The sequence below is a fragment of the Pseudopodoces humilis genome, chromosome 2 (genome assembly GCF_049639895.1).
Source record: "Pseudopodoces humilis isolate 2021_Gansu_Grassland_sample_001 chromosome 2, ASM4963989v1, whole genome shotgun sequence".
Taxonomy (NCBI): domain Eukaryota; kingdom Metazoa; phylum Chordata; class Aves; order Passeriformes; family Paridae; genus Pseudopodoces; species Pseudopodoces humilis.
In genome coordinates this window covers 18,474,333-18,498,490 of record NC_142201.1, presented here as the reverse complement: position 1 = coordinate 18,498,490, position 24,158 = coordinate 18,474,333, and the positions used below count along the sequence as shown (strand labels likewise).

The 24,158-nt window shown below is 39.7% G+C and overlaps 1 protein-coding gene across 2 annotated transcripts in view; it reads left to right on the top strand.

Annotated features, from left to right (window-relative positions):
* The window catches only part of FRMPD4 (FERM and PDZ domain containing 4), a 370,395-nt gene that overhangs the window by 26,407 nt on the left and 319,830 nt on the right, over positions 1-24,158 (top strand). The window contains exon 1 of one of the 2 annotated variants that reach the window (XM_088051870.1): positions 12,180-12,215. The exons of the other annotated variant lie outside the window; for it this stretch is intronic. The gene's annotated coding sequence lies outside the window, so the exon portion shown is untranslated. Of the gene's footprint in view, positions 1-12,179; positions 12,216-24,158 lie in introns of those variants that run through there. 2 annotated transcript variants of the gene reach the window in all.

Sequence of the window (24,158 nt, the reverse complement as noted above, 5' to 3'; positions counted from 1 at the left end):
CTAACCACAGTGATGAAGCATTAGCTAGTTCTCAGCTGAAATGTTCTGGCCATTGTCCAAAGAATTTTGGTTTTTAGCCTAAAAACAATAATGTTCAGTTCTAGTGTGTAGTTTTTAAATAAAAAGAGGACACGTCCCCCATTTTTTTTTATTTTGGTAATGAAAGCAAATGCTTTTGGCCCTCAGCTTCTGTTCAGTGACAAATGCAGTTTTTGTCAGAAGGTGGTTTCTGTAGAAAATTTAACCAAGCGTATCATGTATCAGCTCTACCTACAGCCAATGAAGCAATGCAAGCTATCAAAGCTATTAAAAGAATTTTTTTTCTGTTGTGAGCTTTGGCATTAGTTACTAGTAAGTAATCCTTAGTTGAGGAGCATGTGGGATGGGAAGAGGAGTCAGAAGCTGAGAAGCAGAGTTGGCAAGTATCACAATGACACTGTTCTAACAGAGGATTGCCACTTTGGACAGCGGGATGATCTTGTGAGGAGGCAGCATTTGTATTGCAGATGACGTTGTATGTCTCACTACTTATCTAGAATAAATTAAAGCCTACAAGGAATGGGAAAAATGAAGTCCAACAGCTAATTCTTGTCCACATGTCTGGCTGTCTTTCAGGGGGTTACAGCCACTAATCAGATGTCTGCACATTCATCCTGTCTCAGGTAGCAAGGTTTTCCTGTAGGAATGATAAGAAGCCTTGAATATTTCCTGTAGAATTCACAATTTCTCCCTTGGCATTTCAGTATGACTAATAAGATTTTTGTCATCAACTCTGATGAGCATAAGTTTTAGTGTAAGCATTTCCTGTGGACGCATCTCCACTTAATCACCACACTAGACAAGCGTGAAGCAAGCAGAAGAGTTCATCACACAACAGATCTTGGCACCGATGCTGAGAGGAAGATTTATATCTCCTCACAGGACCTCTTAACAACCTGCAGATTTGAGGAAAAGAAACAGAAGTCACGATAGTATCTTTTGTAAAGAAATAAATATCCCTCTCTGTGGAAGAATGATCTCAGGAGAAGCAGCCAACATAGCATGTTCTTCTTCCAGCCCATATCTTATCAGCTCAGCAGATTGCAGATTGCCTGCAGACATCCTGTCTGGATGCCCCAGGGAGCATGGTAATTGTCTTATTGCATTCAAGCATGCAGCTTCCTGAAGTATGTGCCTCTGACCATGCTGGAGGTCAGGCTTAGAGGCTTGCTGGCCAAACAGCTCTACAGCTGCTGGATATACACAGTATGGATGCACCTGGCAGATTAGGAGATACTGCGTTCTCACACAGAATCTTGGGAGGGCTAACACGTTCATCTGCTACTTATAAGGAAGGAGGAGAAATAAAATTCAAATACAATGACACCAAAATAAATAGAGGGTACCAGAAAAAGGAAATAGGTGTTAGTAGGAAATAAGGAATACAGAATAACCATGTGCTGGCTTGCAGTGGGGATGGAACTATGGTTAGGTAAAGAAGATACATAGGCCGTGTACAATTTCATTTAGAGGTATCCTATATTGGAAACTACTTTCCTGACACAGCAGATCTGCAACAAGTAGCAGATCAAGGAGGAGCATTCAAACACATTCTTTTTCAGCTGCTGTCCATGATGAGGACTCATGGCATTAACACCCTGCCCTGGGGACAAACCTGGATCGTCAAAGTGCAGGGCAGAAACAGAGCTGGATTTGGGTGTACTTCATTTCTGAATCATCTCTGGAAAGCTAAGGAGAAGTAGGTTGGATTATCTGAAAATATTTCTAATACAGTTTAACAATATGAAGTTTTAAAATAACTGATGATGTAGAAATAAAATTTTGTAAGTCGTTTTCTGTCAGTTTTTAAGCAATTCTGTGTCATTAGAATAATAGACTAGTAATTTATATAGTTTGCTCTAGCAAACAAGACTCAAGAAAAGATTCCATGGAGTGAATTGTAAAATTGTCATTAGGAAACTAAAGAATTTTCATTCTTCCATCCAATATTTCTATCACACCACAAAAGCAGTTCATGTTCTTTTGCGTACTAGAGACATCACATTGCATGAGGATACTTTTTTAAAAATATGAATATATCTCTAATTTCTGAAGTGTTCTCAGCTCTGGGATTTCAGCTTCTGCCAAATTTCTAGCCATCTAATGGTTTTGGTTCATTGTCTTTGCAAGCAAACAAGACCCCAAGTTTTCCATCGACATCAGTCTGAGCAGAGTCAGTCAAAACTTGGATTATCATAGAATGGAATACTAATTTGTATACTGATGCTGACTGACTTTGATTTGACTTTGGATCAGAACTCTGTAGAAAAATATATCCAAAGTGAAAGAAATTCATTATAGCAAAGTTATTTGTTCACCAGCTGTTAAAAATAAATAGCTATAAAATGATGTACCATAAAATAAGACTGATGTTATGCATAAGAGAGTGTCTCTTCCTTTGATGATTGCTCTTTGTTCTGTGATAAGGTGGTGAATATCCACATCCTTAGCAAAGCTTTATTATTGTTGGTGACATTTATTAATCATGTTTTTATGCAATAAATGTGCCACAAAAAATCCTTTCAGGTCTCCAGTAAAGAGTGGCTGGCATTCCTCTTCCTGTTATACTCGCAACTAGAAGAAGCAGCATGTAGTTGTATGCAGCACTCTCACCACCTCCCAGAGAAACAAAGAAGTTTATCACCAAGGCAGCATACACACTCTATCCAAAGCACACAAAACTTAATGGAAAATGTGAAATATGTTGAATGACATGTAAATGAAAAGTTGCATTGTCTTGTTTTGATATGGAGAATTTAAAGTGGGATAAAAATAATGGTGCTGATCACTTACTTGATGTCTTTTGATGAAATCCCTTGAAAGAAATCTTTATATATTCTACCTGTGTGAGATATGGCAGATGAATCTGTGATTCCATTTTGTGGAGAAACAAATTCAAATACATCAAATCTGGGAGCTGGTCACCCAGCTATGTATTGAAACACTTGTGCAGATGTGCAAGTGAAGACCAAGACTCTTCTCTTTGATTCAGTAAGCAGTATTCTCCTTCAACTTGTTTGATTTCCAATACAAAATTGTTCAGTAAAGTGACTTTAATAAAGAGCCTTCTGTTTGAATTATTTGACAGTCATCTTTGATATTTAAGCTGTGGTATGTAACTCTTCGTGATTTTTATTCGTATGCAAAATACAAAGTAGCACAGCTGAAAAAGAGAAATTTTAAAAATAAAAACATCCCACTTTGTAACATTCAAGTACATGCTGATTTTTCCTTATCTGACTGCAAAAACTCTTCTATATCAAGAGCTGAAGGAAGATAGAAGAGGAGGCATTCATCACTGAGCTTTATATACAGACCCAAACTTCTACTAGGCCTTTGAAAAATGCAATTTGATTGCAGGTTTCTGCCTACCTTACTCTATGGGCCAGATCCATACAAGAAGCTGTGCCATACTGAATAGAAATATTAAGTGGAGTCCCATAGATTGTTGGTCAGCCCTTGAGCCTCTGAAGCATGTAATAGATATGTGTGTTCCAAGGGAAAGTGTGAACTGTGAACTGGCTCATCCTAAGAACAACATAGAAATGAGAAAATAATGAGTTGCAGGTGAAATGTGAACGGATTTCAATCAGATGTATAACTGGTTTGACACAAGGCTACTGTCATTTCACTCTGACATATTGGAAGTAATAAAAATGTACTAGTGCAATCTGTGAGGAGTTCAAACAGAAGCAAAGTGTTGTGTGGAAAGACCTGAAAAAAGTGTACATAGCATTTCTGCTTGGGGAAAAACATACAGAAACTCAGATTTTTTCTCTCTCCTGTTCAAAGCACTCGCTTGTGAAGCTGAAACAGAATCTTGGCTTCACAGGCGTTTGAGCTGATGCCAGGCTGTAATGATCTATACTTGCTGTATGTACACACAGCATTAAGAGAAGGCAATGTTATTCAAACGAGCCTGTGGTTTACTAGATGAATTTAATTATTTCTGGTTTGTTTTTGCCCCTAGGGGCTAGTTTTTGATGGAATAAATTCAATATTAGTACTTACATGACTTGCAGTATACAAGCAACACTGTTGAGAGCATACCAAAAGCAGTGTTCAATTATAGCTCAGTGAAGTCAGTAAGGACAATGAGGTTACATCTGTTATTCACAACCTTCAGTGGAGAAAACTAGGTTGCACACAAACTGAATATATAGGGAATAAAAGAACATGCTGAGATCAAGCATGGATACAATTTTGACTGGAGACCTATATTCTCAGATTAGTTTCTCCCTACAATAATTAATTATATTTTCTCACAATAATAGATAAAGTTTACATAATTGGCAAAGTCTGTAATTCCAAACTTGTCACATCCAAGGTGGTCACAGCCAGCTGTTTCAGGGGGAATGGTTTTTGGATGAAACCACTGCAAAAGCTTTTTAAAGGAGCCTTCTTTCTTGCATCCCACATCAGTGTTCCTCAAAATGCTAACTGCTTTTGAAAAATCATCTATATCAGCAGAAAACAGAGGGATATACTTTGGGGTTTAGCAGAGTGATTGGCAGTGATTCAGATAAGTCCTTGTAAAGTCATGAATCTCCAGTTAAAAAGAGCTAAAATGCTGTCATGCTTGGGGGAAGGTAAAATCAGTATTTATATAGATGAGGTCTGCAAGTGAGCTCTACTTAGGCTAAAGAGCATTGAGGTCAGTGTTCACGTCGGTTTATAGTCATATATCTCAACTGGCACACGCAGTTGCTAGTAATTAAAAAAGATTATGTTTCAGCTGCTGCTTTGCCTGAATAGCTTCCCAGGCAAATGCAGGAATGAGTGGGAGAAGGAGGTGTGCAGCAGTGGGCTTTTAATGCTGGTGGGAGATGGCAAAGCAACTGTGTGCATGTTTGTGTGGTTACCAGAAATAGTAGACAACCCAACTGAGCTAATATGAAAATTCTCTACTGAAGGGTTAGAGCATTAGGGAGGACAAATGTACTGAGAAAGGTCCCCTTCTTCCTCCACAGAAGGTGCTGCCACATACAGATGCATGACAGAAACTGCTGACACTGTCTCTTGGTTGCTGTGGGATGAGAAAGAGATGAAGGAGATAAAGTGAGAAACGCATTTCTTATTCTCCACCATGTTTTGTTATCATGAAGCATCCTCACATTTGGAGCACCATTTGTGATTGAGGCAGTGACCAAAAGGCCATGTGGAAGAAGAAGAAGAACTGACCAGTTAAAACCAGCCAGTATGTGTCCTCTGCACCACATTCAGTGCCTTGACGAAGGAGTGCTTGTTTCTTTCTCAGTCACCTTGTAGATGGCTCTGGAAATGGTCAGTGAGCCCATCACTCCTACTTAGGACCACCTTCCCCATGAAAATTGGGTGGCAATTCCAACACTGCCTTTACACTAGAAAAGCATACAACGTAAAAATTAAAATTAAGGACTTGAGAAATTAGCTACTCCATTAAAAGGCATACATAGAGAAGTAAAATACTTGTCTAAGATATGTTTTGCTAATTATGACTTAAATCTAACTTTGAATTATATTCTGGTTTGTAGATTGACCTGTCAAACTGACTGCCAAGATATCCTACACAGCCCTCCAACACAGTAAATATCTCCATTAACAAATCTGTTACTGAAATTTGCCTTCCTTGAAGTGGAGACTGACTTGGAAGTGAAATTTCTCTTTCCCCTTACTCAAGTTTTTGGTTGCAAGTGAATTGGCCCAAGGAACTTTTCAAAAAACCCTTACAAGTAATTTAATTAATACAATTGTTTTACTCATTACAGCCTTTCCTCTTTGTCAAGTATGGTTTTCCTTTTGTTGCTTAATGTTGCTTGTGGAATCTGCCATCCTGCTGCAAGGATACCATTTGTGTGGATGACTTAATTGCTACAAGCTCCATCTTGTTTATTAAATAGAAATATGCCTTTTCCTGGAAGACAGGAGGGTAGTGCCGAGTTACATCACTCTAAACATGCATAAGTTCTGAAAATAATTTTTAATGCTATATAACTTCCACAGGAGTCATTATACCAACATATAAACAAGAATGATGCATGGCTCATCAGAAATGCTTGTCAGAAATTAGGTACAATAATAAATAAATAGATAAGCATGGATCAGGTGATCTTTAATTATGGCTTGTTGAAACTCCAAAGTGTAATTTCTATGTGTACCACCTTTAGCCTGATTGCATTTTGTATGAAGTGGTTATAGTTTGTCTGGGTTGTTCATTAGCCATTTTCAAAAGAGGAATGTTGCTTGTCACTGCTGATGTAATGTGACCATTCTCAGGCTCCATGCACAGCTATCAGCAAGGAGTGAGCCTATGTGATATGGATCTGGGTATGACTGATCCAGTTCAGTCACTGGAAAGAGCCAGAAACCACTGAAAAGACAGATTGTGACCGGTCCTAGCTTTATTTTGAACAGACCTGACTTGTCAGTCATTGAAAACCATCTGTGAGCTGCTTAACCTTGAGTATAATTTGTTTCTCCCAGTTTCTGAGGCAACTTTGTGCCAAAGTATGTTGGGGTGGATATAAATCTTCTGATGGGACATGACTCCTTGGGTCACAATCCCAGCTTGCTTACGATAGGGTGTCAGTTTCTGTTTGCTCAAGGCACTAAGGAATGTGTCTAAGTTAATTATTACCTGGGACTTCTGTAGATCCAAGTTTCTAAAACAGAAAAATATTGTTAAATACTTCCAGCAGCACTGAGACTTCTCTTTTTCTCTTACATATCCTGGATTGATTCCACCATGCATATTCACAATGAGTTGTATCTACTTCTGCACATGGGATTACATCATAGGATCTTATCTGGCAGGCGCAAGGTTGGAAAAATGTGATTTAAATTTTTCTCCTGATTTTATATTTCCCATTAACTAAGGAACATGCACAGAAATAGAGCTTGTTGCATCTCTGTAACACACCTGAAAATCAGCTTGCTTGTTTTACCAATCTGTTCACTGGTTTTAAGGGGATAAATAATAGCATATGAAGAATTTTCCTAAGGATGTCAAATGCTTTATATAGCTTTGTTGATATAACATGAGTGCAGAAAAATTACTTGATTTATTGCAAACATCAATACATACAAGTCAAACATAAGCTGAATGTTAAACAAACACATTGCAATTCCAAACAAATCATAGATACAAGATTAGCACCACCACTTCTCTCCTCCAGCTCTGCCCACTCTTTTCAGTGAGCCTGGGACTCAAAGCTGGAGCTCAAAGCTCCAGCACCATCAGTCTGCCCCCAGTTACTCATCCCTGTCTTTTCCACACCTTGGTTCCTTTCACTAATGGCCAGCACTGTAGATGAGCTTGGAGGGAGAGCAGGAGGCCACTTTGCAAGTGAAAAACACTGTATGAAAAGTTCTGACAGGGGGATGCAATTGTGGTAAACAATGGGAAAAGCACTCTTGCTGAATACATTCAACATCATGGTCTACCTGAATTGTGCCCAAAGACAGTGTGTGGATCTTAATGTGTTGGGCTTTGGGGGGATGGAGGAGTGTGGATCTTTTAAGAAAAGAGCCCAAACATTGCCAGAGCATGTTTTTCACATGATTGCTGGCAAGGCTATATTTTCCAACATGTAAAAGGTTTTCTTCAAAGAACTTTTTTCCAAACCTCTGGAAGGCCAGATTCAGTCACACCAGCAAATATAATTTTATGGAATACCACATGAGGGGAGCAGGTTTGGATACTGGCAGCTTGGTAGACCAGTGTAACACCAAAGTCCAGTCTATATCTTGCTTTCATGTCTCTGTAATATAGAGCCTCAAGGGAGGCTCTCAGACACAGACCTTTACTTGAAGTCTTAAGTTCAGAGCTTCTCCTCTAGCTCCTATTCTTCTTTGTTCTACACGAAGTAGCACCAGTCTGCGGTACCGCACACCAAACAACTCAGACAGACAGCAAATGGAAAGAAACAGACACTTCTAGGCATTATTCATCTCAACTGTAAAGCAGCCAGCTGAATTAGGTCAGATGAATCACATCCTAGGAGCCGCTGTGGCAGCAAGCAGTGGGTGACCAGCAGAAACAGCCAACTGCACCATAGGCCTCTGGTGTCAGACGATGCAAGTCCTGCTTATGATGATTCTTGCCAAGACCAAATGAAGCTAGAACATGTCTAGATTAGGTATTTTGTAGATAAAAAAATCACCCCTTTCCTGCCCTTAAATAGGGTTCATAATATTTTGAATTTTTCCAAACTGAATTTGACTAACATGCTATTTAATAGCTGCCCTATGGTATTGCCACCATACTTGACCTACTGATTACTTAGAGACTTCTTGGTGTTGACATGCCATCAGACCTGAGGCACTGACACGATATGCAAAGTTTTAATTTTTTAATAATTCCTGTGAAGCAGTAGTTAATCTCCTGTCTAGCAGCACAGTCAAACTGGCAACTTATTAGCACTGTTCTGCGTATTCATTTCTTTAGCAAAGCCTGCCTTTGGTTTTACAAAATATTATTGACACCTTAACCTTAGAAACCACGTTGCAGCCAGAAGACTGAAATTGATGTTGAGTAAAAATAGGTGGTGGCCCCACTGCAACCTAGAGCAGCCATGGGAATCAGGATGAGGCTTCACCTTGCCTCAGTTTGGTGGCTATCCTGTCTCTTATGATGGGACTCAAACATCTCTAAAGCTGAGATGCATTACATCTACAGGTGCCTCATTCTTTAGTGATTTTTGAGTCTTGGGTGAGGGGATTAAAAGTCTGCACTTTGTAAGAAAGGTCCCATTCTTCCACTTTGAAGGGAAAAATGTTGAACAGTGAGGGAAGAATTAGTTTTGTTGTGAGTTCTAGGAGCACTGTTATTGTGGGTTTAGTTGATTTTTGTCCTTTTTTTTTTAGTAGCATGACATCTTTTCTAAGGTTATAGTCATGTTCATCTCAACAAAGTCAATCGTATTAAAAATAAATCCTGTACCGGAATTACCAGTTACATAACTTATGAAACCTTTTATTAAGGCCCAGTTGTTGTAGCTGCTAGTGTATATATATTATCATTGCTCTACTGGTTTCAATGTGTGTGCATCAAATCATGCCAGATGAGCATCTGGCCCCAAATGTTCAGTACGTGATTCTCAAGATGTTATTAAGAGTGTAGTGGGAGGAAAGGATCATGTTAAAGGCTAGTTCATTTCATCACTGCTTTGTTCACAAGAGATGGTCTAAGAAAAGCAAATAAAATATGTTACTTTTCCCCTCTCTGGTTCTTTCAGTGCCCCTCTTGCTGGAATTTCAGAACAAAGAAGTCCAGAAAGGGAAAAACTGCTGGTGCTGAAGGTTGGCTTCTGGGACCTATCTCATTTTGTATTGTGTCATCACTAAAATGATCTCATTAATTTCTTCTGAGTAGTGAGTTTGGCCTCAGTGTCTATGGGTACATGAATAACTTCTGCCATGTCTTTTGTAGTGTGGGGGAGATAGCAAGATTTCTCTGCAAAATGTTAGAGAATCTGAAAAATGAGGAATTAAAGATAAATCACATGCAACTGGGAGAAAACACAAGAATGAAATAAGTGATCAGATTATCTACTCAACTGCACGTGAGGAAGTCATATGGGGTAAACTACCTACATCATCCCTCAAACTATCCCACAAATATTGCCTGAATAATCTCTTAGATATGTACATCTTTTCCTCTCTTTTGGAGATGTGGAAACTAATACAGTCTGAGTAGCTGTGGAGCCTGTTGACTTAGTGGGACATCTCCAAAAACACTTGCAAGGCTTGAGATGAAAACTTGTTTTTTTAAAAAGTGGCTTCTGATTACAGAAGTCAAATTAGTGGTATCCTGTATCTAGATGAGTTTAAAGAAAATTATCATCTGTGGCTAACCCTTCATGATGACACTCACTTTGAAAATACAGCCCCACATGTCTCAGGCTAAATACTGAATATCAGTAGCTCTGTTTGAACAAATGTTTCTACAAGTTGTCTGCTAACGATTTGCCCACTGCCAGAAATAAAATTAGTTTCAGAGCTAGGATCTGAATTCAGAAATGATGCCTAACCCCATATTTATACCACACTGCACTTGGAGTTTTTCAGTACCCTGGAGTTTTTTAACTCCTAGTTCATGTATTCAAAGCACCCTTGAGAAAACAGCAATTACGCTTGTTACAGGCCTGCTTAGCTGGAATCAAAGCTTACCTTAGGAAAAAAATCTTGTCTGCTCTTTGCACAAGTGGAGATGTTTTCCATACCTTGTGAGCCCAAAAGAAGGGCCCAGCCACAAATTTGTTAATAGACCAAGAGTGCCCATCTGTCATGTAATAGACCCTGTGGACACCAGCATTTCAACAAGGTTGGTGATGGAATGTGCTCAGCCTCTGTTCTGAAAATTAAGACTCTGGACTTTCCATTGGCATATTTTAATGGAAAGATACACAATGGTCTTCATTTTGTTCCTCCACTGTGTGAAAATCTGAGTGGCACAGTACAGTAAAAACCCACCAAGCTGTCAGCTTGGCTTTTGCAGTGAGCTTTGGTGTGGATTTCCCAAGTGTGTCTCAATCCACTGCAGCCACCACACGGGAGCACTTCTGTTTTCTCTTGTCTTGCTCTTCTTGGGGCCTGCAATGAAAGGTCCTTAGCCTTGGTCACTAGCCTTTAGCTGAAATGATCTTTGTAAACTGTGGTGCCTTCCAACCTTACAGTGATTCTGTAATCATTGCTGGCAGCAATGCCAGCAGTGTTTGTGATCCAGCTGCCTGTACTTCTGTTCTGGAGTTTTTTACCTCACTAGGAGAGATTGCATTTCTTTGTAATTTTGTCAGCCAAGGTGAGAGCTGTGGGGAGAGCAGGGGGGTCTCGCTTGTTAGAAATGGGGATACCATTTAACTAACTGCTTTCAGCACATCCATTTCCATGGTGGCTGCCTCTGATGGTAAAGACTCACCCATCTGGTATCAGCTTAATGACTAGAGCCACCACTTTTCCCTCTTGTTTTGCTTCTCTTCATCTACTTGGACACAGCAGTTCCTGTTACTCACTGTAGTCTGGGGGTAAGGGCTGGAGGACCTTCCCACAGCTTCCCACATGCCTGTCACCCCAGCCTCACTGCACAATCTATGATATCTCCTTCCCTGAAAGAAGCTGTGTCCAGTGCTGTATTCCTGGAATGAGGGCACTGGGTATCTGAATAGAGGAATGAGTGCTCCCTTGGAAGTGCCCAGCTGTCATCAGACTTTTTCAGCTGAAGGATTTCTTCATGCAGGATCACTGAGGGAATAGGTGATTACTTCAGCAACTGTCTCGGCACCACTGTGTTTAAATTACAGTGTAGATTGGTAAGGAAATATTGTTTCTTTACATGAAGAAATTGTGTTTCTTACAGGTGTTTGTAAGATGGTTAAATTCTGGAGGTGTAAGATCAAAGGATCTTAAGACGTTTAAAAATTACAGCCATCCTCCTTTGAAAATCAGAGGTCTTCAGCTGGGCAGAGGAAGACTCTCATACACTCATTGGTTTTAGTGGACTGGTCTGTACTGTTTGTCCTGTGATATTTAAGTGACAGAGAGTCATTCCCTTGCTGTCACTTCTCTTTTTTGCATAAGCAGAAGAAAGTTTTATTTCATTACAACCCCCAAAGTCATATTCTATTCTAAGAATCCCAGTCAAGGCAAAGAAAACAAAGCACAACTGTTCCTATCCCTCCTTATACCAGCAGACACTGACACATCATTAACATTAGGCTGGTATCACACATGATCCAGTCTACATTAACATACAATTCTGTATTTGTTAAGGTTAATCTCAAGGCTTGTTTCAAGGTGAAGCTACTCAACTGTTTTAAAAATTGTCACTAAATCATTACAGCCCAGACCACGGGACTGCAATTTTGCCATTGATCCTCCCGTGTCAGCATCGACGTGGATGTGGGAGCGTCACTGCCATAGAACACCCCCTCCCCGTGTCCCCCCGCTGCCTCTGGTATCTCTCAGCCAGCAGCAGTGTTTGTGGCTCCATAGCCAATCTGACAGAGCAGTGGGGCCGGGCGAGGCCGAGCGAGGTGCACAGAGCAGGGCTCTGCAGGTGAGGTGTGAAGGGTGCAGAAACAGAGACACAGACTGCCCGAGCCAGACCGCCGTGTCCCGGGACTCTGCCACCTGCTTCCATCGGCTTCAAACACAATGGACGTTTATGATAATCCCTTGGGAATCTTCACCGTGATTCAGTGAGTAAACTAATACATCTGTTCTTCCCATTTTAAGCTAATGGGAATATAAATATTTAAATGTATGCATACTTTGCAAGGGCAATATGGTTTTGAATACTCACACCTCTGTGCCCTTAATGGTAAGGCATGCTTTGAAATGACTTAGTTAAAGACTGAAAATAGTTTGACCTTTGAATTAAACTAATCTAAGTAGCATTTCAGCAAGTGGTAACACAGACATTCTAGATAATTTATTGAAAATGCCATGGACTTCAGAAAGTGAAGAAAGGAATTAGGCATTTTCTTTCTCAAAGAATGCTGACTCTCTCAGAAGTTTTAAGAATGTTTTAGTAAGCATGTATTTATGTCACAAATGGATTTGAAAGATCCTGAAGGTAATGAAGCAAATTCCCATTAAACTGCGTGGTATGCTTGTCTTTGAATAATGAACTCATACTGTAGATAAATTATTCAAGATTTCACTGTATTGTATGTATATTGGGTCATAGCATAGGATATGATGTTTGTTTAAAGAGTGCCTCTCTGCATTTATTTGCTAAAAGAGGTTGTCCAATACTTAGGAGGGCTGGGAGCTGGAATGCCTGGATTCTGCTCCCAGTTCCACCAAAGGCAATTCTTCATCTCCAACTCAGGGAGGTTTTTTTGTTTGTTTGGTTTTGATTTTGGTTATCTTATGTTGCTGTTGTTATTATTTTTCTCATTTTGAGTCTTTGGTGTTTTATCATCTTTTTGGATGTAAAACTAGTACTTAATGAGTAACTATGTCAGGAGAGTTAAGTTTTGCATAATCCAAATCTTCAAGAATCATAAAGCTTTGGACTCATCTGGTCCCTTTCTACTTGAATAGAATTGTCTCTTCCCATTGAACTGGACTGCAGCTGAAACAATTTTCTCTGGATCTTTCAGTGATGTAGATTTTTTGTGAATTATTTAACTTGTTTTGCCTCTATTTAATTTTCCACAAATGCGACAAAATAAAATAAGTCCAAATACATCTGTAAATTTTCATTAACCATATGATTGTCAGATTTGTTCATCTATTCCTTCTGCATCGTTTGCTTTTTGTTACACTTTTTTAAAGTTTAAAATCCATGCTAGAAATTTTTTGAATAGGGATCTTGTCTTTGCCAATGAAAAAGCTGGAACATATTAAAATAAATTCCAGAATTCTGAGTAGTTTCTTTATCAACAAAACTCTGTCCTTCCTCCCCTCCATGAATCCCAAGGCAGATGGGCCACTGCTTTGGGGCCAACTTGCTCCCTTGTTCTGGATGCAGCAGCTGAATGCGGGAACTGAGCAGGCTTCAAAAGGAAAGAACAGAGACACAAAAAATATAGCAAATAAAGAACCACATTCATAAATATTTCCCTTTCCCAACCTTCCCTCCTCCAAAGACAAGAAAACAAACACCAAGCCTGGAACAGGAAATGCAGATGGAATACAAACTGGCACAGTCTTGGGAGCAGCAGAGGGATGGCTGCTTCAGCTCCATGTACACAGGACCTGCTTGGGGTTATGCTGTTGCTCCTGGTCTTCCAGAGCCTCTGGATACTTTGCCTTTGAGGACTGCTGGACTTGCTATGTAAAGCAAGGCAACCACTGCCAGTTTAATGGGGCACAGCAACCCAACCCCTGCAGGATTTGCTGAATAAATTGATAGATAGGTTCATCTTTCCATATGCTCCTTCACATTTCAGGGGAGCTTCAGGAAGTGTGTTTGGAAATTCAGACTTTTCAGCAAGGGCACCTTAACTCCAATGACTGCACAATGGGTGTTGTTTTTAAAGTTCATATGTGCTGGAGTTAAGCTCAGCAGGCTTAGAACAGATCATTAATGTTGGGGTTTTTTTTTCCAAGGAGAATTTTTTGAACATATTACACAGAACAAAAGATGCTTGGAATGAGTGGGCAGAGCTTGTGCAGGCTCTACCATAGAGCCATGAGAAAGAGGCAGAACTCTCGATTATGCACATTCCCCTTATAACATGAAGAAAGCTGGCAAGTCCTGAACAAGCATAAGGAATTTGAAAGCTTAAAAAGAAAGGAAATATTCAGACACAGTCATTACAGTCTCAGTTCTTTGATTATTTGGACGAGGAGTGCCAGGGATACAGAGTGAATTAAATAAGGATTCTTGTATAGACATCAAGCCGCTGTATTATCTGCTGCAGAATTCAGTCTGATGTAGGCTGGTTTTTTTTCCGGAGAACTGAGCAATCCCCCAAAGTCAGTAATACAGCTCCCTATCTGCTTGTGGTGTACCCACAAAATTTGATCTGGCATATGCTCCTTCATATATATATATATATATATATATATCTGAGTTTTCATCTCCGTGAAAGCCATTTATCTCTATAAACAACTGTGCTTCATTGCATTCAGAATGAAGAGAAGCAAGAAAAATCCAAACCAAACCAACAGAAAACCTCAAAGAAAGCAATATATCATCATCTTACTCACAACAGTTGAACAGGGAGGGTTATGCCTTTATTGGGGTGCTCTTCTGGTTCTGTTTCTGACACACTCTTCTCTGAATGCCCATCAAGCTCACTATGAAATGAACTTGAGGGACTTTAACCAGAGGAATCTGCTTGCTGGAATACAGTGTTTGTGGCTTCAGTGTCACTGAATACAGTTTCTGTGATTTGACAGCAATAAACATCTCCCCTATGCAGCTGCACAGTGCCGTCCCCAGAGCACCACTCCTGACTCACAAAGCATCATAACAACAGGTGTCCCACCATGGATATGCCTGGAAGATGACAACGTCTGGCAGTGGTGGCCTGGGACAAATAAATGCATTTTTGGAGCCAATTCATATCAAAACTTGATAGAATAGGCTAATAATGTAAAGGATTCCACAACCAGTGATTTGTACTGCTCATTGTTAAACTTTTAAACTACAAAAAAAGACAGGTATTTCCTGATTTGAATCTCTTTGTCTTTGTAACATTGAAGTCCTACCTTTTTCATTAAAGAGGGAAAAATCATTTACTAGCTCTCATAGTGGTTCATCAGACTTAACAGTTTTGCATTTATCTGTGTACATACAATGAGAGCAGCTAATAATGCTTATTAACTCCACAGTCAGAATCTCTTCCTACACAAAGAATTTCCCTGGACAAAGACCCCTACTAAGTGATTCCAAGATGTGTTTTTCTTGGAAGTTTAGTTCAGACCAGAAATGTATTCAGGAAGCAAATATTCTGTTCTGTTTACTGTACTTGCATTCTCAGTGTGAATGCAGCGGTGCTGGAGCACACAAACTGCATGTCCTTCTGCTGAACCAAGTAGATGGGGTCCAGAAAGGCACTTGCTACACCTCACTCAGCACTCAGCATCCTGTGTAGGGCCCAAACAAGAGACAGCTCAAAGTAATATCCCTAAAATGTGTCCAGGTTGGCCCTCAGCTGCTCTGTACCCACCATGTCACTCTAGAGATCCACTCCAATTACACTCTGCTATTTGCCAATGCAGAGATGCCCTAGACTTCTAAAGGGGACAGTCAAAATCAGACTGGCACTGAGCCAGATCAGCTATTAGCTTGCTGGCCTTTGCAGCAGTTTGCATTGAGATTATGGAGAGGTGCCGAGCAGGAAATCTATGACTGCAGTGTGGGTGGTGTTTCAAGTAGGTTTTAGCTTTAGGTTAGATGAGGGCTTCTGAAAGGGTGGTCTTACTGACTTTTTTTCTTGCTTCTAGATAAGATGTGTTGTTCTCTCTTGTTTTGTTTTTTTTTTTTTCAAGCTATGCTCATCATCATTATGTGAAAGGTTGTGTCAGGATAGAGAAAGTTCTAGCCAATGCCAACAGAACCTGTCAGTAAAACCCACTGTCACAAGCCATCCACTTTGAAACAAAGGCAAAGTAGAGCAAGTGTTACAAATACTCTGTCAAAGAGATCATCTGGGTGATATAACTGTATCTGTGACCTTCCTTAACTCACAGGGGATCTTTTCTGCTCAATAGGCCACTGAAATAGCTGACTTCTGGCTAGATTTAAATAAGCCACTTGTAAATAATTTTGTCATGTGTACTGGGAGGGAAAAAATCTGGCTGCAATTGATTTTGTTCCTGTACTTTCACAGCATTTTGCCACAAGCCCTCAGTATTGACAGTCTTCCCAGACCTACAGTGAATTCACAGCGGCTGCCCTAAATATCTCATGCCTGCTATTTTCTCTTTTCCTACATGTGCATGTTGAATAAACATTGAAACCATTTCTGTCCTTCAAATATTTGCATACTGTGCTAAAGTGCCCAAAAAGGCAAATGGGTAAAATTGTTCTGTGATCAAGTATGTAAGTGATACTTTACTGGGAAGGTACAGATGGGAATGGCCAGCAGCTCACTGTTCATCTGAGTTATGCTATGTTTGAATGTACTGTAAAGCTTACATTCATTTTAAAGGATGGGATATTGGGATAATGGAATCCTTTGCTTCAGTCAGCTGTTCCAGTTTACCTAAGAGTAGTGTAAGTGATTATGGCTATCATCTCACACTAGACCATTTTCATGTTTTGTGGAAGGATGGGTGCCCTCAGACATGGGACACTGAGCTCTTGTTGGACAGGAAAACAGTGGTGGTCTTTGAAATGGTGACCCATGGCTCAAAGTAAATCATTGTGACAAATGGTACTCTTTTGAAAAAGGCCAGGGACTGACAGCCTTGGCAGAAGGTCACCTGCCAATGAGTTCAGTGTTGGTCCTGCTTTGAGCAGAAGGTTGGAAGAGAGACTTCCAGAAGTCCCTCCCACTCTGAATGGCTCTGTGATGATGTTAACAGGATGGTGGAGAGGCAATATGCTAGAAGTAGCTTATGAAAAATAAGTTAATGTGCCTCTCAGAGGTCCCAGACCTTAAACATAAGCAAAATACTGATGTTGATGAAATCAAGAGAGCTGCAGGCAATTACAGCACAAGCATGAAAGATTGTATTAGGGAATCAGATACACGGTTAAATTGGCAATAACACATTTGTCTCCCTCCTCTTTGATGTCCTTCCTTCCACCTTAATACCCAAACTTGCCAGTGGCACAGTTTGTAGTGGCAACTTCAGTTTTCACAAAGTTAATAAACTGAAATAACATTTTTTATTCTGTCCTGAGACTGGCCAGCTATTTGTTGGACTTTCAAATTGGGAGACCCAACTGAAACACAGCTTTCGTCAGTCCTGACAATTTAAATGTGCTTAGCTGGTGGAGCTGCAGAAGAGCATCCCCAGGTTGTTCAGTTTTAGTTTACAATAAAGTCTCAGTGTCAAAATAGGTCAGGCTTGCATGGCTCTGCATGTGGCAGAGCAGAGCTTAATGTGGGCTGAGACATCCATCACAACAAAGTAGAGCTCTCTCAGAACTTGGGGTAACTCTCCTCTGCAATCCACCATGAAAACATGTTCTCGCACACCTCAATTTAATAGAAGGTACAATTTTTTTTAAAAATGGTTGTCTGGCACCTGCCTGCATCATGAGTCACCTTTGATAATGTGCCTCTTTGAGCACTGTTTTCAGAGGTATTTGTGTGTATTTCTACTGAGAGTGAGTCTGGAACAGAGGGCCCTTACCTGTAGCTTTGCTAATCAAGCATTAGTTTCTGGTGTTTGACAGCAGAATTGGTGGTCATTTCAGAGAATTCTTCAGTATATTTCTGTTATTTCACGGTGGGTTTTACTGCAGAGCTGCTGAGAAAGGAAAATACTCATTTGCATGCTGCAAAGCATAGGCAAGGAGCCAGATCTGTGCTATTACAATATCTGATCTCTGTAAGGCAAACATCCTTTTGAAAGAAGCTAATGTTTCTGTCTATTCTATTCTGATTCACAGTTCAGCACTTTCCTCATTCAAACACCCTGGGGAAGAGTTAACTGTATTTTTCTCTTCTCCTTTTATCTTTATTCCTGGATTAAGTGAAGAAATTATTGGTTCATGTTACAGCCCTTTTTCCCCTTGCAGTAAATTATGTGCAATATTTCTTGCTATTGGTATGCTTCATGTCACATATACCCTGTTCATGTCACACTGAAATGGTTATTTGCATGACAAACATTCAGGTTGCATCCTATGAGTTGCCCCACAGGAGGTACGTGTTGTTAACTAATGCATACATGCACATATCTTAGAATGAGCTTTCTATCAAAAGCAAAAAATTGCTATAAAACCTTTAATAACAAATGTTCTTGATGATTTTTTGCTTCTGTTTATGAAGAAAAATCATAATATTTAATATAGTCATTAGTAGAATCTCAGCACTAATTTTTTATCTGCTGTTCACTTGCTGCCTATGCTTTGCAAACACTTTCCAAGAATCAAATTATAAGAGTCACGAGCTGTAGTTTCTTCTTTCTGAGGGGATATGACTGACTATTAAAACAACCTTTAATTCTGTGAATACAAACGTTAAAATTATTTTTCTATAAATACCATGCAAAATGAAATTAATATTTATCACTTGTATTCCTGCCAGGAAATTTAATTGCTGTTCACAGAGAGCAAGTATGGAAAAAAAAAATCATTTAAATATTTAAGCATTTGCTATATATGCTTTATCTGTGAAAAAACAATCCAAACAAAACAAGCCTAGACCAAACCCACAGAACTCTTATAGCAGGATGCACTGTGCATCAGCACAAAGACTAGTCATGTCTTCCCCATCAGTCAGTCTGCTTATGCTTTCTCTAACACAGCAGTTGCCCTCTACCTACACCTGCAGTGTCCGTATGGCCCCCTTGCCTTTCCAGATGAACAGGCACAGGAGCTAATTACTCTTGAGATGATCCTCCATGTAAAGTCTGGGGAGCATTTCAGAAGCACAGCACAAGCCTCTCCCTGCTGAACCAACATTCCCAGCATGCTGAAATGCTGAATAAATACCTTCTCTCCAAAATCAATGCATGCTGTATACTGCTCCTTCATTTAAATAACATTTTTGTATCCCAGGGCTTCAGGGTTAGAGCTCTGTAATGTGAAGGCAAGTTATCCCTGCATGGTTTCTGGCTCCAACTGTAGCCCAGGCTATTCAGGAATCTTTTTCTTCCAAATACTTCTGCTTGGTCCCACGGTGGCTCTACTGACAAATTCTCTGCTCTGTGAGTGACAGCCCACAGCAGCATCGGGTATGAACATAAGGTTTTTCCAGACAGTCCTTCCTTCCCAGGAGAGGCCAAAGGCCCTGCTGGTGCCCCAGAGCCTTCCTGCTGCAAACCCCTCCTGCAGCAGTCCCTGCTGAGGGACCATCACCTGGGGAGGATGGGGTTAAGGAGGCTCTAAGCTCCTGGTCTGGGGCTGCCCCAGCAAAGGTGTCCCAGCCTGTGTGGGTTTGTCTGCTCCTACCCCACTCTCAGCCACATCTTTCAGCACTGCTGGAGGGGGCTGTACAACAGCTGTGCCTCACAAGCTCAGCTTCCCAGGGTAGGAGCTTCCAGATTAAAAGCTTCAACTGTTCTTTTATGATGCTACAGCAACAGCCTTTTGCAGGAGGTACAGCTGCTTCTAAACACCTGTGGTTCCACAGATACAGGTTAGCAAAGAAGTCAGAGTTTCACAGCTTGCCTGGGGTTTTACCTAAGATCCTGCCATCAGTCCCTGGGATCTGAAGTGGGGGTAACAGGCTGCATTTCATTACATGTTTGTCTTTCAAATGAGACTTAGCTTTCTTTTACCTCAGGAGTACAGCATTAATGTTTTGTTAAGGTTGATATATTGAAGCTGGAACAGCACAGCTCAATGGATGCTAATGAGCTTTAAACAAATGGAAAAGACGTACGAGTGCTTGCCTAGTTGGCCAGCCTTGGCCAGCTGCACCAGGTAGCAGGGGAGGTTGCTTGTGGGGAACAAGTAAGTAGCATCAGTCCTCTCCAGGGAAATTGCTCAATGTCCTTGCCCATACTGACGCAGGAAAATATCTCTCCAGCTGTCAATCCTTCAGTCTCCTACAAGAGGAAAAAATTGCTGTGGTTTGTTGTGACTACTTATCAGTTTAACTGGTTTTTATAACCAAATATTTTATCCACACAGAAAATAAATTTCAACAGTCAAATACAAAGAATTGAAAAAATACTTGTGGCACTAGGAAAACCATATCCTTTTCTGTAAAATCATAAGCAAAAGCAGGGAGAAACATCACACTCTTTTTTAATTCTGAAATTTGCTATTTACTTATTTCTAAATAGCTACAGTTGATTTGAAAGGATACCTTAAAATGTAAGGAAGGAATGCATTTTTTTCCAGGACTTGCAATTTCATTCCTTGCTGGAGGTTATGAAGTTTTTTCTGTGCAACACATTAACCTAGTCAGAAAGAGAATTTAAAAAAAAGTAAGCAGTATTGAGCAGTTGGTGTATTCCTGAGCATCTCTATAGGAGGAAAGGTTTCTTATAAATTAGTATTCCTCAACTCTAAGAAGCTTTCTCTCTAATTCATATGGGTCAAAACAGTTCCTCTCATGAAAACAATTTAGAAAATTCAAAGGTAATCCAATTCTAGGCTCTCTGCCATCCAGATGCTTGTGTCCAGAAGGAAAAAAAAAATCACCTTAATCCTTTTCTGTTTTTATAATTACTTGTTTTTCCTATTCCCAGAAGTTCTTCTGTTGTTGGTAACAAAAGTTACCATATCGAATTATACCTTTTTGTCCTTGCTTATAAAATCTTCATGTTTCCTCAGTTATATATTAACACAAGATTAATCACTTGATCAATCTCAAGGTTTTTTTCCATCTGGCACAGTGACAGCCACCAGCCATTTGGTGGCATGTTCTCAGAGTTTTTGTGCAGTCAATGTATGTGTGTGACTGTATGGGGGAAAAAAAGAAGTGTAATTAGAGAGAAAGAAAGAGCAAGAACACCAGTATCCCATTTAGCATGGTAAATGCCATGGCATTTTGGAGAAACCAGCTTCCACATGTGATCATCTAATAGCTTCTGATCCACGTTGTTGTGTATTTCACTGTTTATGTAAGAGAGGCTGACAGGAAGGGCACTTCTTGGCAGTTAATGATCACTGTCATTGACCAAGCCAATCAGTCAGTAACTGGAAATATCTGACCTTTATCACTTCCTTCCTTTGATGATTCTCTTTAATCATATATTTTTTTAACCTTTCCTGTTGGATCTGAAACTGTGTGCTTTGATATTAATGTAATGTGCCATACAAGAATGAAGAGATTTTTCTTTCTCAGACTTATTCTGACAGTTACTGCAACCAAAGATAAAGCAAGATTTGTTTCTGAAAGCTCCATCATATTTACATTGTCTTCTAATGTTTTCCTTTACCTCCCTTACCTTTACTGGAGCTGCTATCACTTTGTACTGCCCACTGGATATTATCTTCAGAGTTCATTTCAGAAAAAAAGACCTGAATTTATCAATGATTGTTTGCTTAAGGTCTGCTACAATATGAGTATTTTAACCTAGGGAATTTAAAGATTTCCAAAATTGACTTTCTCTGACAAAAATACACTGTCTGATGAAGAGTGTAGGCTTTCTTTGGGAGAAGGTTATTATCAAAATTTTAGTTTTCAGATTACTTGAGATTTATTTGGTAAGTCATTGTAAGTTCAAATGCTGTCATAAACAGAAGTCAATTTACTAGAATCTATCATATTCATAATGTTCTTAAAAGAACTTCATTTTCCAAGTCATCTTCTGAATAGTTGCATTTATTACAGTAAATACTTATATACTTCTGGCCAGGGAAAAACATTCTGATTTATTTAGGCACATGTGAATACAAAGCAGAACCTCAGATTTACAAAGTGTGTTATCATCCAATAATTTTCTTAAAAACCATGGCTAGTCAGTAAAGTGCTGAAGGCCATGTTTGACTTGGTGGCCCCCAGTGAGCAGAGAACTCAAATCAAGCATGGGTGCTGCTGCTCTGACCCGCTGGAGCCTTGGAGACATGGCTTTGCTCCCCATGACTGAGGCTTGGGGACACTTTGGCTGTGCAGCCAGGTACAGCACACATGGAGCAAGTTCAGCTCAGTGGCCAAACTGATTTCCATGGTCATATTTTGTTTTGTCTTCTGGTTAAGCCTATTTCATGCATAGCATAACAGACACTGCAATACACAAGAAAATGGGACCAGTCCAAGGGCACTGAAGCAGATACTTTGCAAAGGGAAAGTAGCACAACTCCAATGATTTCAGCGGGCATTCCCATTAACACAGTGCCTCTAGCTGGAAAGATGCAAGGTTAATGTTTGTTAATGTATTCTGGCCTTCTTTTGGTGAAGCTCAGAGACACTCTGTCCTGCCCAGTGTGAAATCTCTGTATTTGACTTGTGCCATGGAAAAGATTAGAGTTAATTATGAACCGCAGCTTTAACCGATAGACTTTCTGTATTACAGCATTCAGGTAAGTTTGGACAATATTTCTAAAATTATATGAAAATTATTTCTTGATGTTTTTTGAATTATTGTTTGTGAAGCGTTTGTTGAAATTACTATGCTTCAGTGAATTGGTGAAAAATTACTTATCCCTGAACACCTGAGATACTACAGTAATTTTCTACATCTAGAAAAATGTAATATTGGTATAGCACTCTATGAGTACGGTGTCCATGACAGTGAGCTCTCATTTCTGGCACCAAGCAGCCAATGAGAAAAATGAACTGATGTTCAAAATGCCAGGCCTCACCTCCAGAAATTCACAAAACAAAGACCTGTATCTTGTCACCACACTGATTCCTGCTTTGTTTTGCTTGATAACTCTATGCAACCCCTGACTTCAGTGGTGACAATTATGACATTGTGAAGTGCCCTGAGACCAGCTGCTGAAAATTGCCACCCCTGAGATGCTGCTAAATAACCCCACCAAAGCCAGCCTCCCCCCTTGTGTAAGAGAGTAATTCGTGCTGTGCCTGGGTAAGGGGGCACTGGGGACTGAGCTCTGGTTTGCAACTCAGCTAATTAAACATTAATGAAGTCCTTTCAAAAGAGGGAGATTTGCTTCACACTTCTGAACGCCTAAATCCAATCTGTAAATGTTTGTTTTCCCCATTTTAGCTTTTTAATTTATTCCTCAATTTTGTAACCCCTGAAATGACAATAAAATATACTAGATTTGAAATAGAAGTCTCCAAACAGTATTTTGGCAATCTGTTAGGAGCTGGAATGCATATGGATTGCTCAGTAAATCTAAATTATTGGCACTCAGGAGATACTATTTCCATTTATTTTGTTTCATTGTATAATACTTTGCAGCTATGGCTGCAGTGCTGTTATTAACTTGTGATAGTTCTAAACCCGGGTAGGTGATTAGATCATTTACTGTGTAAAATTCAGGCCTCCAAAGTAAGATGGTGCTAATCAGTTGAGCCATAGGAGTCCCAGCTGCTCACCCTCTCTAAAGATTTGACCCCTACTGTATTGGATAAGTGAGCCTCAGCAGAATTTTAGTTTGTACTTGGAAACAGTTGGTAGAATATATATTTTTATTAACTTGCTATAATAGAGATAAGATACAGAAAACATTGTCACAGTACAGGATGATTTTAATTTGTACAAAGAAGTTCATGACAAGAAAACAGTCTTTCCAGATAAAAAGATGGTTTTGCATATTGCAAACATGCTTTCAACCATTTGGAAAGAAGTATTTTTCTCCATTGAAGTTAATTCCATTTCGTATTAGCATGAATTACTTATGTATCTTTAAAAAATAGGTGGCTCTCTATGTTAAATGATGGCCTTGGTGAAAGATAATTTTGCATCTTGGGCATTCAGGAGATATGGTATTGCCACAAAGCCACTGTTGATCCTCAGGCAAGTGATTCTATTGGATTTCTTGCCTGTAAAGTGAGATAAGTCATCCCTCATAGCTAAGGTAGGATTTTCCTTCCTTTTTTTCTTTCTCTCCACATCCTTGTACTTTAGATAGATTTGAATTTATTCACTTAGGAAAAAAAACCCTAAAAAACCTATGCTTGCTCAAGAAGCACAAACAG